The following is a 16733-nucleotide window of genomic DNA, read 5'->3' on the forward strand; positions in this document are numbered from 1 at the left end:
TCCCTTGTAAACGGTAAGAGAAGACTGAGAACTCTATTACTGGCTTCCTGGAAGATTTTATGACATGGTTAAGTTGGATGTCCTACTGAGCATTTGGATTTAACGCATTTTTTGGTCTTGCTAGTAGTCATGTTTCAGGGAAATAAATCCCTTGCAGAAAGTAGGTCTAAAGTACTTCTACTAATAACTTCTTCTACCTTAAAATGGAGATATTTTGAGTTTATACAATTTAAAAAGTGTATTAATTTCATTTCTTATTACAGGTAAGCACTATTTAAGTATTCAAACCATCTAGGACCCATTTAGGTTACAAAAGACCCATCTAGGGCATATTTATTGAGATTTACTGTTTCAGAGAGAATGCCAAATGATACAAACTCTTCAGATGTCTGTCCTAACAATTTTTAGTTCTGAGAACACAAAATGGCTACGGACAATCAATTGTGGCATTTGAAACTGATTTGGTTCCCTTTCCAGCATCCATCTTGAAATAAAACAAGTAGCCGCAGACTGAAAATCATTAGCAATCTGAACAATCAATTTTGCAACTACCAGTTAACATTCTGTCATGGAGTTCGGTCCATGATGCCCTTGAAATATCATGAGTATCTCTTCATTTGTTCATATGTACAACCTTCATTTTCATTCTGTGTCATTATTTCTTCTACTCTAAACTGCAGAAATTGTCTTCTAAATGGTTCCATTGCTTTTTTTTCTTTTTATTCAAAACTGTGATCCTAAAATCTTTTATAAGCTACCACTTCCTGAGCATCTACTATATGCTGCATATTCTGTGTCATCCCGAAAGCTTGATACAGAGAATTGAATCTAGTCCTCACAGTAATTCTGGGAATTAGAAGATGATAATGTAGACTGGTTCCTTCAAAGTTTATTCTAATTTTTTCCCAACGTGCCTTCCTGGGCTGAGGTAGGCAAGCTAAATGCCACATTACCCAGACTATTCCAGTCCAGGTTGCGGATGTCACTTTGTGCATTGTTCCCATGTGTTCATGCAAAACTTGAATTAGAACTGAATGAAATCAAGAGACATACAGAACTCGAGGTCCCCATTTACCTGTTGTAGGGTATGGCAGAGATTTTGTGATGCTGGACCTGAGAGATGTAGTGGTGACTTGTCAATATGGCAGTAGCTTCCTAATCATGGCAGGAGCAAACGTTTCTTTCCATGGTGGTCTAGTTCTGCAATGTGGCTTTGGGCAGCATTTTCAAACATTTATTATAAAGACCGTTCTCTTCTTCCAGTGCTTCCAAAAGTCACTTAACATTCTGCGTAACTCTCTTCATGCTTAAACTATCCAGAGTGGATTATGATAACTGCAACTGAGCAACAACCTGTCTATGCAAATATATTCCCACTGTACATCTGACACAGAATGGTTACATTTCTGTTACATTTAACAGGTAGTTAATAGTAATTTAGGGTTCAAATTGAGGCAGAACTAACTGAACCATGCTTTTCACCATGATGTTCTAATGTGTGTGTACTTTCACTAGTCCATTCTCCCACTATACATTCCTTACTGCTAAAAACATCATTTGAATTTTTCTTGTTATCAAAAGCCATTTTTAGTTTATCCCAAGCTCCTTTCTTGTGTTTTTTCTTATTTTTTTTGTCAGATAGTTAATTAGGTTCTTCTTAAGAGGTTTAGAACACCCATTTGTGAGGCTAAGTTCCATTTGTCAGGGCAAACACAGATTGCAGGTAGCCCTGGAGTTGAGGAATAGCTGTGATTTTTTGTAAAATCTGTGCATCTCCAGCTTTCGGATTAATTTTGTGCTGCTCTGTAATCTCATATTTCTCTTTTTCCATGTTGAAGACCTCGCCTTCCTGGTGTCTGGGCTTCCACAGTTTCTTCTTCTGGAAGTAAGCATCAGTAAGGTGTTTAGGGGTTTTTACATTGCTGATATCAATTTTGGTTGAGGTGCCAATGACAAATTTCTGGTGTGTTCTTAGTAGAGCAACCCGATTGAGTACCAGAGGTCCAGTCACAAGTAACAAGCTACTAGCCAGCTGCTTCAGGAAAACCACCCTCTTGCCCCTGTGGTGTCCAGTGAGGATGATCAGAATGGTCCCAGGGGTGTTGCTGGCTCACAGTTTTCTCACATGCTGACTGAAGGGTTTTTGCTGTGGATCAATAGCTTTCAAGGCACATCTTCAGTAGGACAATATCTAGGCGTTTTGTGAAGTTTAACCACCCAGGTACCACTGTTCTTGTCACCACCAAATGGTTTTGCAACAGTTGCAAGAACCTTCTCCTTCTTTTTCTTTTCACTCTTGGATTTAGCGGCTGAGTACTTCCTCTTGTACATGGCCTTTCTGGAATACATGGCAGATCGAGAATACCTGCCAATTCCTCTGACAAGGACAGGATTGCGGCTGCAATGGGGCTTCCCCTTCTTGGGCTTTTTAGCCTTGAGGTTACCCTTTTTTACCTTGGCACCAGCATCAGCCTTCTTGGCTTCGGATTTCTTCTCTTTAGTATCTGGCTTCTCAACTTTTTCACCACCCATGCAGATGGGAAAGAGTTCGTTTGTGTGTGTGTGTGTGTGTGTGTGTGTGTTTTGGTTTTGTTTTTTTTTTTTTTCCTGCAAAGCACTCTACATTCCAGTGATGCTGAACTTATTCCTGGCCTTGCCCATCTATGTTGTTTTCACCGTAATTCTCTCATCTGGAATCCTTCACATTCACTTAACCCCCTCAAAAGTCTGTCTATAGCTTGAGGAATTTATCCTCAGATTATATGTTCCTCTGAGAAAATTGTAGTGTGCAATTATCTTTTCTTCTTAATTTCATATCTCATAGTATATCATTTATTTGATAATTATACATATTATGCCTTATCATATTTCATTTACCATTATCTTATGCATTGAATTTTTAGATCTGTGTCCATTTTATCTTTGTGGCTAGAAAGGTTATTGGCACATGGACTTCTTATAGTTCGCTAAATGCTGCTTACCAACGTAGATCATAGCAAATCCAGGTGATTGGCTCCTTTTATTCACATAGAAAGTTTAAGATTATGGTTTTCAGTTGTAACTCTCACAAGTGTTCCATGGAAAGCTCCTTAAAATATAGATTCCTGAGCACCACTATAAAAGTCTTATTCAGTAGGACAGGATCTGAGAATCTGTATTTTTAATGAGCTCCTGGGTAAAGTAAATGCTCCTAATCCTAGGACTACACTTTGGTCCAGTGGTAAGAATAGTGTTAACTTTTATAAAACTTTATATTATTTGTCACAAAAGCTATTTCATTTGCTCACTACAATAGCTGTTAAATTTCTAGTATTATCCCCAATAAAAAAATTAAGACTTTATGTATGAAGTATAAATCATTCTCTCTGGTCACACTGCTAATAAGTACACAAACCAGATTTCTAACTCATGTTCATTAAGTCTATGAGAGGAAAATAAAATCTTGGGATCCCATACTCACTAAGCCAAAGGAAAAAGTCAATCTGGGCGCTGCATCATGCAAAACTGCCTCGCATTTTCTTCCTAAATAGATAGCTACAAAGATAAAAGGCTACATACCTGTCTCACAATTTGCTCACAATTCCTTGTGGGCCCCAAGGTCTTTTCCCTAAAACAGTTCTGTTGAATTTCACACTGACAATGTAAGTTAACAGCTTATTTTCACAAGTACTGGACAAAGGACAGGACTTACAAGTCAACCCTCCCCTGTGCACAACTCACCTGAGACAAATGCATATATGACAGTTTCTTCTGCTCTGTGCTGACTTCTGAAAAAATTCACTGAGTACCAGAGAAATGCATAACTATTTTCCCACTTCCTCCTCATACATGTAAAATGTGGATTCAGTAAATGATCAAAGACTAAAAGAAATGAAACTGTTTGTGCCTTTTATCTACCTTATCTACCCTTCCTTTTTCTTTTCCTTCTTCTTTCCCCTACTGCTTGTCCTTTCCCTTTTAATATATATATCCCAAAACCCTCTTTGGAAAAAGCATGAATCAGAGATGTTTCTTGTGGATTTGTGTTCCTTTTTCCTGGGCATATCCTCAATCTTGACAAAATAAACCTCTAAAATGATGGAGACTCACCTCAGTCATTTTCTTTGATTTACAATTCCAAATTCTATTCTTTTCCTTGATTCCATACTGCCACTTCACTCTCTTAGAGCTTGAATATAATATATATGAAATACTTTTTTGTTAAAATTAGTTTATTTCTTTCCATCATGAAGATCAGAAATAAAATTTTCTTATCATAGATTTATTTAATAATTTTTGGTTATACTAAATTTATATCAAAGGAGTGAAGAATAAAAAACAGTTCTATACAACTTTGATCCAATAAAAAATCTTACAGAAGAAAAGGGAGGGTGGAACGAAACAGGAAGCATATATTCACATCTCCCTGATAATCCAGAAAAAAGCTAGAAAGTTGAATACATGAGTCAAGACCATTTTGGTTGCATATGACAGAAATCTAATCAGTTTAAGCAAAAAATAGAAGTTAAGGAGGTTGAGCTTCATTTAAGGTTGTATCTAGGTGCTTAAACAATCCTGTTAATCTTCTCATTTTCTCTTCCACTGTCAGTAATTCTTTTCTCTGATATGAAGTATTCTCATATAAGCTATATTCTCATGGTGGCCAGAGGGTCACCAGTAGCTCCAGGGATGAATCTTAGTAGTTAATAAACCCCCTGAGAGAGACAGTCTTTCCTCATAGTTCCTGTAAAAGTTGTCAGGCTCACATCTGTTTGCCCTGATTAGCTCAATTTGAGTCATATATCTGCCTAAGAACCAATTATTGTGACTCTTTAGAGTGCAGAATACCCAAATGAGACACGAAGACAGAAAATGATGTTGATACTAAGAGTCTAACTTTGTAAAATATTTGAAGAGATTTATTCTGAGCCAAATATGAGTGACCAGGACCCGTGACACAGCCCTCAGGAGATCCTGAGTACATTTGTCCAGTCTAGAAGGCGGGACAATTTGAAGTGGGAGAATGGGGGTGAGGGAGGGCTCCAGGTCATACTTAGACGTAGATTCAAAATTTTCCTCATTGGCAATTGGTTGAAAGAGATATTCTCAATAGAAAGGAATGGAAAGGAATGTCTGGGTTATGATAAAAGGCTGTGGAGACCAAAGTTTTATCGTGCAGATGAAGCCTCCAGGTAGCACACTTCAGAGAAAATAGATTGTAATTTTTTTAAAATCAGATTTAAAGTCTGTGTTGATGTTAATGCTAGAAGGTAAATGAGGCATGTCTAACCCCCCATTTCCCATCATGGCCTGAACTAGCTTTCAGGTTAAATTTTAGAGTGCCCTGGCCCAGGAGAAAGTCCATTCAGATGGTTGGGGGATCCTAAGAATTTTATTTTTGGTTTACATTTGTTAACAGGTAATTTTTTAAATGGGGCACTATTACCAAAAGTCAGGAAGTTTTCCAAAGTAGGCAAAAGCAAAAGATGTCTAACAGACCACTAATTATTTGGATATAAATTACAGGAAAGACAATATGAGTCTCTATGTAAGGAAACATTATGTTGGTTTAGGAGTTTGAAAAAAGTAATCATGCATGTGGATGAAAGTATGCTGATTAGATGTTTTTTGAAGAGGCTTCCATGAGGTCAAAGAATTGTAGTCATTTCAACACTACAATTATTGTTTTTCTAAGAGATTAAAAACAACAAAAAAAGCGTAAGTAGAAATAAAAGGGCACACCTATGAAGAGAAAATTACTAATATTGACGTTTTTCAGGTATCAGAATTGTGACTGGTTTTTGTGGTAGGTTGTGTTATGTTCCAAATTATTTTCTGCCTCCTCCCCTGTTGGAAGATTACACATTTCTACATTTCATCATGTGACTTTTCAGCATCTTTCTATGGAAGACATGTACTTCCCTATCTCTTACACCATAATTGTTCAAATGATTTGCTCTAACCAAAGGAATGTGAGTAGAAGAAATAGTATGTCAGTTGTGTGCAGAAGCTGCAAGGTATACTGTTGGTTTTGGATTGGTCTCCTTTCCTCTGTCACGAAGATAGGGTGTTCTCAATAAGGCCTTTAGGCTCCATATTCAGCCTGGATCCTAGAATAAGGAAAAAATGTGTGGCAGGAGCAGAAATACAGCTAATTGTATTTGTTAATACAATTATCGTATTGTATTGATTGTATTATTAGCTGAAATACAGCTAATACAAAAGGAAAAGCAAAAAGGATAAAGCAAAAAAAAAAGTCTTTGTTCTTTAAAGCTATTTGAAATTTTGAGAAGGGAGCATTTGGTATAGCAACCTAAAAAAGAAAAAAAAAAAAAAAAAAAAAACTGACACAATCTTATGTAAATTTTGTTAAATGACCTGGAAAAAGGGTTGCATAGTTTTCCATCCAATTTGCAAATAACACTAGGCCATTTTGAATAATGAAATAAAAACAAGAAAATTACCTGAGCCAAGTCTCAAGCATTATGCTAAGAGTGTTTCCTACTTTATTTTCAGTATCTTATTTAATCCTCTCTAAAACTCCATTAAAACATCATTAATTTCTTTACAGATACAGAAACTCACTGTTCCAGAATTATATATCTATCGACTGCCAGACAGATTAAAACCTTGGCTTCAAGTGCCTGGCTTTCAAGAATGTACGAATTTTGGAGTGAATAGATAATACATAACACATGTACTAAGTGCTAACCCCCAAAATGGTAATGGAAGTATGGACCCTAAAAATGCAGAAATTACTCTAAAAGGCATAGAGAAGAGCATCTTTCCTAAGACACCTGAGTGAAATCAATGAGAACACTATAGACATGAAGAGGGAAATCTGAAAGGAGATACGATTAAAATCTAAAAAGTCATGTGGACTGTCAAAAAATAAACATGGTCTCAAATATAAATTTAACTGTAATCAGTTATGGTCCTCTGTTACATCAATACATTTAATTTAGAGTTAATAAAATTATGCTATGATGAGAATTATGTCTCCCCTCTCCAAATTCATACTTGAAGTCTTAATTTCTACTACCTCAGAATGTGACCTTATTTGGAAATAGGGTTGTTGCAGATGTAATTAGTTAATGTAAGATGAGGTCATACTGGAGTAAGGTGGGTCCCTAATCCATTATGTTGGGTGTTTTTATATATAGGAGAAATCTGGACACAGGCATGCACACAGGGAGAACACCATGTGAAGATGAAGACAGAGATCAGGGTGATGGAGAAGAAACTCGGGAACTTCAAAGATTGCAGACAAACCACTAGCAGCTAGGAAAGAGACCTGGACGGACTCTCCTTCACAGGCCTCCGAAGGAATCAACTCTGTCAGCAACTTGATCTGGGTGTTCTAGTCTCTAGATCATGAGACAACACTCTCTGTTGTGTAAGACACTTAGTTTGTGGTATTTTGTCACAGTAGCCTTAGCTAACAAAGATAAAAGGATTATTAACTTAGAAAATATATTGTAAATGTAAAGAACACATATCACTTTGTAGTGATAATAATTTAATAGAATAAAAATAAGTTTGTATAAATTAATAAATCATAAAGCTATAATAAGCTGCAAAGGAAAACGGTAATATTATTGTTCATGCTTTCAGTCTTTGATGATTTCAGAGAGGAAAACCTGAAAGAATGAAAAGATTTCATTTTGTTTTATTTTAAAGGAATAAACATTGGCGATTGCTTCGATAATTACATATTAAGCTATAATAATTTTCTAGACTTAATTTTTAGACTTTGCCAAGACTGTCTAATATCTTCTAGTAAATTTTTAGTTATAAAATGTTAGCATAGTGGGAAGGGCAGAAGTATTTTGGCCTCATGTAGGAATAATATACATTTTTATACCTTCCAGCCTTCAGCTAAAAATGGTGCCCTGATGGCGGGAGAGAGTTAATTCACATCCCAGATGCTTAACTTACTCCCTGAGAGTAGATTACTCATTGGCAGGACACGGTAATTCTTCATTTTAACCATTACTATAGCATTTTGTATTGTCAAGTGCTATGTGGTTTTGCAATCCTTAAAATCCCTTGGTGAAGTAAAGGGGATGACAAACAAAATTATGTCTGATTTACAGACTGGGGACCTGGGACTCAGTCAAGAGACAAAGCCGTCATTGGTAAGGGCCATCCCAGAAGGCAGGAGCTCTGGCTCAGGTCTCTGTTTATCATTTGGAGTGCAGGAAAAAAACCTGAGGGATATCAGCTATGCATGCAACTTTTTATATTTCTTGGAACTTTAGCTCCCCACCCAAGCTGATTCTTGGCAACAGCCATCTGTCAAAAAAAAATTAAAGTGACAAAGAAAGTTAAGTACAAATTGTGTACAGTGTGCTAGAATTTTAGCTATTCAGGGTTAGAGATGTCTACAAAAGTAAAACAAAATACATTGTAACTTAACATTGACTCTCCTAAACTATATCACAAAGACTAAGGGCAAATATTCTTTACAATCTGCCACTACTTTCACAAGTTAATCCTGTTAAAAGCATCAGTGGAGGGGCATTAAGGGGCCAGGAGTTGCTTAGAAAAAATTCAAAGAACAAATTTTCTGTTACTTAGTATGATCTCATCTAAATCCATATGAATTTGAAAAAATTAATATCTCTACTTTGTCACTTAATGATGAGATCAAACTGCCACTTAGCATTTATTCCACCAAGCATATTTTACCTACTATCACAGCTATAAATTCAGCATTTGTCAAGTTGTTGCTTATAAAACAATGCTGGGCTTTTTGCTATGAGTGTTTTGAGGAAATACGCTCATATTTCAGCCTGCAACCCAGGATTCCAGTTTTTGAAAACTGAGAAAAATTTCAAAATGAAATATCTAAAAAAGAGTTCTTTAGAAGAAATCAACATTTGGCTCTCAACTGGAATCAGACATTAGACTACAAGGTCAGGGATGGCTGGCTAGTTCTCAAATTCCTGAAGTTGAATGTTGGCATTTCATGTCTGCTTTCAGTTGACTTTAAGATAGAAGCAGCCAAAACAGATATGATTTTATGTAATTTAATGTTTACTTGCTTTGATTTTATAAAGTTTAAAATGTTCTAACCCATTTTCCGGCTGCCAAGCAGAGATCTAGTGTGACCCTGGTGTTCCATTGATTCTAAAATCAATGATTGTGCTACTAGTGCTTAGAGAGCATGATTGCACTTTCAAGGCAAGCTGCTGGGTAGATATGGCCTTTTTGAGTTGGACCAGTTTTTACTACAATGAGGCAGAAGAGTTTAGAATCAGTGTAATAACCTGTTTAAACTGATGTCATTCAGGTCTAGAATTCTACTGGCAAAAAGACTTACAGATGAAATTTATTGTTTGGGGAGTAACAATTTTGGACACAGCTACCACAAATCTATGACAGAGAATATGCCAATGTTATTTTAGTAAGTTTGCAATTTAGTAAAATAAATACAATAATTAGACCTAATTGTATGATCCAAATCACTGCTTTTAAATCAATTATAGAATTTTTTTATTTGGTGGCAGCTCTTAGTATCTACTGAGCTAAATAACTTTCTGAAAGAACAAGCAAATTGATTATCATCATATGCTATTATATGTAATAAAAGGGGAAGAGTCTTCAAACGTTCTTTTACTTGGATTTTTAAGATAAAATCACACCCATTGCAAATGTTTGGCAAGAAGCTTCTGCTTTAAGGAGAAACTAAAGTTTAAAAGAATGTAAGTTATCAATTTTGAACAGCATTTTTTTTTTTTGAAATTTTTTTTTCTTTCTTTTTTCTTGGCCAGCCACCTTGACTTTACAGTCTAAGGCCCAGAATTTCAGTTGAGACTCAAAGGTTGACTAATAACATTGAATTCACCATTTTAACTTTTTTAAAGTGTACAACTCAGTGGCGTTTTTTATATTCACCATGTTGAACAATCATTTTCACTATCTAGTTCCAGAACACTTTCGTCACCCCAAAAGAAATCCTGTAGCCATCATGTAGTCACTTCTCTTTCCTCCTTACCCCCAAACACTGGAAATCATTCATCTGTTTTCTATCTCAATGGATTTGCCTAATCTGCTGTTTCATGTAAATTGAATCACACAATATGTGACCTTTTGTATCTGTCTTAAACTTTTCCTTAGCATAATGTTTTCAAGGTTCATCCATGTTATAGCATGAACCAGTGCTTCATTCCATTTTATGGCTGGATAATACTCTATTGTATGGATATACCACATTTTGCTTATCTATTCATCAGTTCATTAACATCTGTGTTGTTTCGATCTTTTTCCTGAATATGAATAATGCTGCTAAAATTCACGTACAAAATCAAGTTGTTACAAAATTCTCCCTGGGAGTGGCATGGGTCTCTCATATCTCTCTTGAGGTCTCTTGTGGGACAAGATGAATATAATATGAGAAAAGCCATAGCTGATCTTGGATAAGGTCCAACTGGTCATTAAAGAGAAAGGGAAAAGGAGATAAATAGAGTCTGCTGGACCAAAAAAAGGAGGTCAAAAATGTGCAGTTAGAATTACTAGTAAACAAATATGGTATCCTCTGATTTCTTCCAGGATAGACAAAGAAACGATAGACCAATCAAATGCAGTATCAGTCACCTTTGGAAAGACTCAACTCTTGATGAACAGTTTAAACTCCTTACTAGTGTCCCATCAAAAAAAAAGAGGTAGAAGGAGCAAAAGGAACTATACCTAAAAGAACCTCAGTCTCTGTGTTCCAGGGGTGTACTCCTCCTCAGCTTACAGATTAGGGTTGGGGCTAAGGTTGCCTTCACGTGTGAGCAGTAGGAGGCAACTGGAGGCCCCATGTGGCATCCAAAATCTATTGGAGTCCAAAAACAAGCAGAGAAGCTTAGCTTTAGTGGACACAGGTGCATAATGAACATTAACTTGTGCTGTGGTGGATTTAGCTAGTGTCTTTTTTACCATCCCTTTATACACTGATTCACAGGACCAATTTGCTTCTCCTTGGAGTGGCCACCAATGGCCATTCCAAGTTTGCCCCAGGGTTATCTACACACCCCACTATTTGTCATGGAATAATTGCTAGAGATTTAACTTGCAGCCCAATGCCACATTCTGTTAAACAGTTTCATTACCTTGCTGATATTATGCTAACCTCCAAACACTTGTCAATGCTACAGCAACACCTTGATGCCTTGTGCACTCGTCTCTAATCCAGAGGAGGAGCCATTGAACCACAAAAGATATATGACCCAGGATCAGCTGTGAATTTCCTAGGGGTCACTCAGTCAGGTAAGACGTGCCTTATCTCAAGCATCGTAATTGAAAAAATACAACAATTTTTCACACCTAAAACAGTTAAACAGTAACAAAGTTTCCTAGGTCTTTTGGGATACTGGTGGACTTTCATTCTATATTTAGCTCTATACCAACTAGTAGAACAGGGATCTAGTGGGTGCTGGAATAAAAAACATGAGAAAGCATTTGAGAAGGTTAATTTAGTAATGACTCAGGGAAAAAATCTTATGTTCCTCTCTTCCCAGAATATCAATGTCTACAAATGGGATCATTATCCCTGAGTGAACCAGTTGGTCCCTCTGACAAGTCTATCATGGGAAAGCAGTTCCCCTAGGATTTTGATCACAACTATGGAAGGATGCTAAAATCCACGATTCCCCAACTAAGCAACAGATCCTAGGAGTATACAAGTCTTGCAGCAAGTTAAACCCGTAACTACTGCTCTACTGGTAACAGTAAAAACAGGCCTGCCTATCAAGGAGTGGATAGAAGGGTTGTTTGCCAGGCCTGCCTCACCTATTGACCAGGCCTCCACTTTACAAAAGTGTCATGCATACCTGCAACAATGTAGCTCCCTCTCCACCAGTCCCCTGGGAGATAAACCACATGCTATTTTAGGGCCAGTACACTATCAGACCAGTACTGGTCCTACTCTGGAGCCCCCATAGTACTTCACCCAATTTTCAGTAGGATTGTTTGTCTTTCAGTTGTTGAGTTGTAAGGGTTCTTTATGTATTTTGGATATTAGACCCTATATAATATATGAGTTGTAAATATTTTTTCATATTACATAGGTTGCCTTTTCACTTTCTTGATACTGTCCTTTAATGTACAAATGTTTCAATTTTTGAATAAGCTCAATTTACCTATTTTTTTTTCTTTGGTTGCTTGTATTTGTGGTGTCATATTTAAGACTATCAAATCCAAGGTCATGAATGTTTATTTCTGTTTTCTCCTAAGAGTTTACAGGTTTAGCTCCTACACTTAGGTCTTTGTTCCATTTTTTGCTTAACTTTTGTATATTGTACGAGAAAATGCTTCAATTTCATTCTTTTGCTTGAGAGTATCCAATTGCCTCAGCACCAAATAACCTATTGTTAAAGAGACTACTTTTTACCATTGAATGATATCGGCAACCTGGTCAAAAATCAATTGACCATGTATTGGTTTATTCAAAGATTCTCAATTCTATTCCATTGATCTATATGTCTATCCTTATGTCAATACCATACTCTTTTGATTACTGTAGCTCTGTAGTAAGTTTTGAAATTAACAAATGAAGTTCTGTAAGTGTATTCTTCCTTCTTAAGAATGTTTTGGCTATTTGAAGTCCCTTGCAATTCCATATGAATTTTAGAATAAGCTCTTCTATTTCTGCAAAAAAAAGGCCATTGAAAGTCTGATAGGGATTATGTAAATCTGAACGTTATTTTAGAAAATATTACTATTGGCCAGGCGTGGTGGCTCACGTCTGTAATCCCAGCACTATGGGAGGTCGAGGCAGGTAGATCACAAGGTCAGGAGATCAAGACCATGGTGAAACCCTGTCTCTATTAAAAAAATACAAAAAATTAGCCGGGCGCGGTGGCGGGCATCTGTAGTACCAGTTACTCAGGAGGCTGAGGCAGGAGAACAGCGTGAATCTGTGAGGTGGAGCTTCCAGTGAGGTGAGATTGCACAACTGCACTCCAGCCTGGATGGCAGAGCTAGACTCGGTCTCAAAAAAATAAAAAAAATAAGAAAATATTACTATTTTAACTATATTAAGTCTGCAAATCAATGAACACAGTATATTTTTCTATTTATTTAGTCCTTTTTAATATCTTTAAGCAGTGTTTTCTGGTTGCCAATGCAAAAGTCATAACTTTGTGGTTAAATATATTCCTTCTATTTCACTCTTTTGGGCTAGTATAAATGGAATTGTTTTCTTAATTTCCTTTTTGGATAGTTAAATGCTAGTATATAGAATTATAACTGATTTTTTTTTTTTTGTATGTTGAACTAATGTTTTGCAACTTTGCTGAATTAATTTCATGAATCAATTTTTTACATTATAGTAACTAATCAAGCACAGTAGAGAATGGCTTAATAATTTGAGTTCAGTAGGCTAGTAGAAAAAAAAAACTACTGTATTTAAAAAGAAGAGAAATATTTTCTTATATTTTTATTTAAATTAATATTATATCTGTCATCATATATCTCTTTCACACAATAAAAGTGTATTTTAAGATAAACTCTCTGGCTGTGACCAAAATAATCATAATGTACACTGGCTTTCAGAATGACTATTTTTTATGTCAACAAAACATTGTTTGTCTGGTGGATAAATAATAAACCCACCAGACCAAACCTACGAATCATTGGATAAATTTTTTTAAAAAACCTAGGAGTTAAGCAAAACATATATGAATTAACAGGAATAGTTTTAAAAATATTCAAAAGCCTATTTTAACACTCTAAAACTTGCAGATATTTCTTGTGCAAAAAAAAGTATTTCAGTGCGTGTGAGGCTGTATGCCTTCTCTGCTGATCTATTAGTAGAAACTTTATAGTATTTACACACAAGCTAAAACCAGAGCACCAGAAAATCTACCACTACAAAGAAAACAAATACACGAAATTTAGGTCCTAAAGTGTTAAGAAAATTTGATCCATAAGCAAAGATTATTTATAAAATATTTAAAATCTCAGAGATAAGAGAGAAATGGCCAAATGCCAAGGAAAGAATCTAGCTCAGAGCTAATTTTATGATTTAGAAAGGGTGGAAATGAGAATTTAATTCTCTAGCAATAAAGAAAAAGAATGAAGGCAGAAATAGATTGCTCAGGGATAAGACTGATCACAAAAAAAAAAAAAAAACTGAAGGAGCTAGATGGTTAATCGCCAAATACAGGAGACAAAAACCTGGGTAGAATCAGATTTCAAATTAAGAACTTCATAAACACAGTAAGTGATGTATAGGGAGCTTAAACCACATAATTGTGAACCTATAATGTATCTAATTATGATACTGGTAGTACCTGATGTCCCTACACAGTAGTGTGAAGTAACTATGTAAAACACTTTGGTAGATAAATGAAAGTAAAAAAGATGAAGGTTTATGGCAAAAATGGCATGTTGTTTAAAATAACTTTTTGTTAAGGCTAAGTTCCCTTTAATAGTAGTAGTAAAGTGACCCGTTAGTTTTTTTGATGTTGTTGTTTGTTTGTTTTTGGTGTTGCTATAAGCTGTTTTATCATGCCGATCTGCTAGTGTTTGAAACTACCATAAAATGATGCTATAAACACCTTTACTCAAATAAACTAGAAAATCTAGAAGAAATGCATAAATTCCTGGACACTTACACCCTCCCAAGACTAAACCAGGAAGAAGTCAAATTCCTGCATAGACCAATAGCAAGTTCTGAAATTGAGGCAATAATTAATAGCCTACCAACCAAAAAAAGCCCAGGAGCAGATGAATTCACAGCCGAAATCTACCAGAGGTACAAAGAGGAGCTGCTACCATTCCTTTTGAAACTATTCCAAACAATAGAAAAAGAGGGACTCCTCCCTAACTCATTTTATGAGGCCAACATCATCCTGATACCAAAACCTGGCAGAGACACAACAACAACAACAACAACAAAAACAAAATTTCAGGCCTATATCCCTGATGAACAGCGAAATCCTCAATAAAATACTGGCAAACTGAATCCAGCAGCACATCAAAAAGTTTATCCACCAGGATCAAGTCAACTTCATCCCTGGGAGCAAGCCTAGTTCAACATATGCAAATCAATAAGAGTAATCCATCACACAAATAGAACCAATGACAAAAACCACATGATTATCTCAATAGATGCAGCAAAGGCCTTTGATAAAATTCAACAACCCTTCATGCTAAAAACTCCCAATAAACTAGTTATTGATGGAACCTATCTCAAAATAATAAGAGCTATTTATGACAGATCCACAGCCAATATCATACTGAAGGGGCAAAAGCTGGAAACATTCCCTTTGAAAACCGGCACAAGAAAAGGATGCCCTCCCTCGCCATTCCTATTCAACATAGTATTGGAAGTTCTGGCCAGGGTAATCAGGAAAGAGAGAGAAATAAAGGGTATTCAAATCGGAGGAGAGGAAGTCAGATTGTCTCTGTTTGCATATGACATGATTGTATATTTAGAAAACTCCATTGTCTCAGCCCCAAATCTCCTTAAGCTGATAACCAATTTCAGCAAAGTCTCAGGATATAAAATTAATGTGCAAAAATCACAAGCATTCCTATACACCAATAATAGATAAACAGAGAACCAAATCATGAGTGAACGCCGATTCACAATTGCTACAAAGAGAATAAAATACCTAGGAATACAACTTACAAAGGATGTGTAGGACCTCTTCAAGGAGAACTATAAACCACTGCTCAAGGAAATAAGACAGGATACAAACAAATGGAAAAACATTCCATGCTCATGGATAGGAAGAATCAGTATCGTGAAAATGGCCATACTGCCCAAAGTAATTTACAGATTCAATGCTATCCCCATCAAGTTACCCTTGACATTCTTCACAGAATTGGAAAAAACTACTTTAAATTTCGTATGCAACTGAAAAAGAGCCTACATAGCCAAGACAATCCCAAGCAAAAAGAATAAAGCTGAAGGCATCATGCTACCTGACTTCAAACTATACTACAAAGCTACAGTAACCACAACAGCATGGTACTGGTACCAAAACATATATACAGACCAATGGAACAGAACAGAGGCCTGAGAAATAATGCTACACATCTACAACCATCTGATCTTTGACAAACTTGACAAAAACAAGCAATGGAGAAAGGATTCTCTATTTAATAAATGGTGTTGGGAAAACTGGCTAGCCATTTGCAGGAAATTGAAACTCGTCCCCATTTTTACACCTTATACAAAAATTAACTCAAGATGATTAAAGACTTAAATGTATGACCTAAAACCATAAAAACCCCAGAAGAAAACCTAGGCTAAATACCATTCAGGACATAGTCATTGGCAAGGACTTCATGACTAAAACATCAAAAGCAATGGCAACAAAAGCCAGAATTGACAAATGGGATCTAATTAAACTAAAGAGCTTCTGTACAGCAAAAGAAACTGTCATCAAAGTGAACAGGCAACCTAAAGAATGGGAAAAAATGTTTGCAATCTATCCATCTCACAAAGGGCTAATATCCAGAATCTATAAGGAACTTGTTAAACAATTTTACAAGAAAATAACAAACAACCCCATCAAAAAGTAGAGGATGAAGGATATGAACAGTCACTTCTCAAAAGAAGACATTTATGCAGCCAACAAACATACGAAAAAATGCTCATCATCACTGGTCATGAGAGAAATGCAAATCAAAACTACAATGAGATACCATCTCACGCCAGTTAGAATGGTGATCATTAAAAAGTCAGGAAACAACAGATGCTGGAGAGGATGTGGAGAAATAGGAAAGCTTTTACCCTGTTGGTGGGAATGTAA

At 36.1% G+C, this 16733-nt stretch overlaps 1 pseudogene; it reads right to left on the bottom strand.

The window, feature by feature from the left end:
• Positions 1-1666: 1666 nt before the first annotated feature.
• LOC103235997 (large ribosomal subunit protein eL6 pseudogene) lies at positions 1667-3130 on the bottom strand (annotated as a pseudogene).
• Between the last annotated feature and the right edge of the window lie 13603 nt (positions 3131-16733).

This window comes from Chlorocebus sabaeus, chromosome 7 (genome assembly GCF_047675955.1).
Source record: "Chlorocebus sabaeus isolate Y175 chromosome 7, mChlSab1.0.hap1, whole genome shotgun sequence".
NCBI lineage: Eukaryota > Metazoa > Chordata > Mammalia > Primates > Cercopithecidae > Chlorocebus > Chlorocebus sabaeus.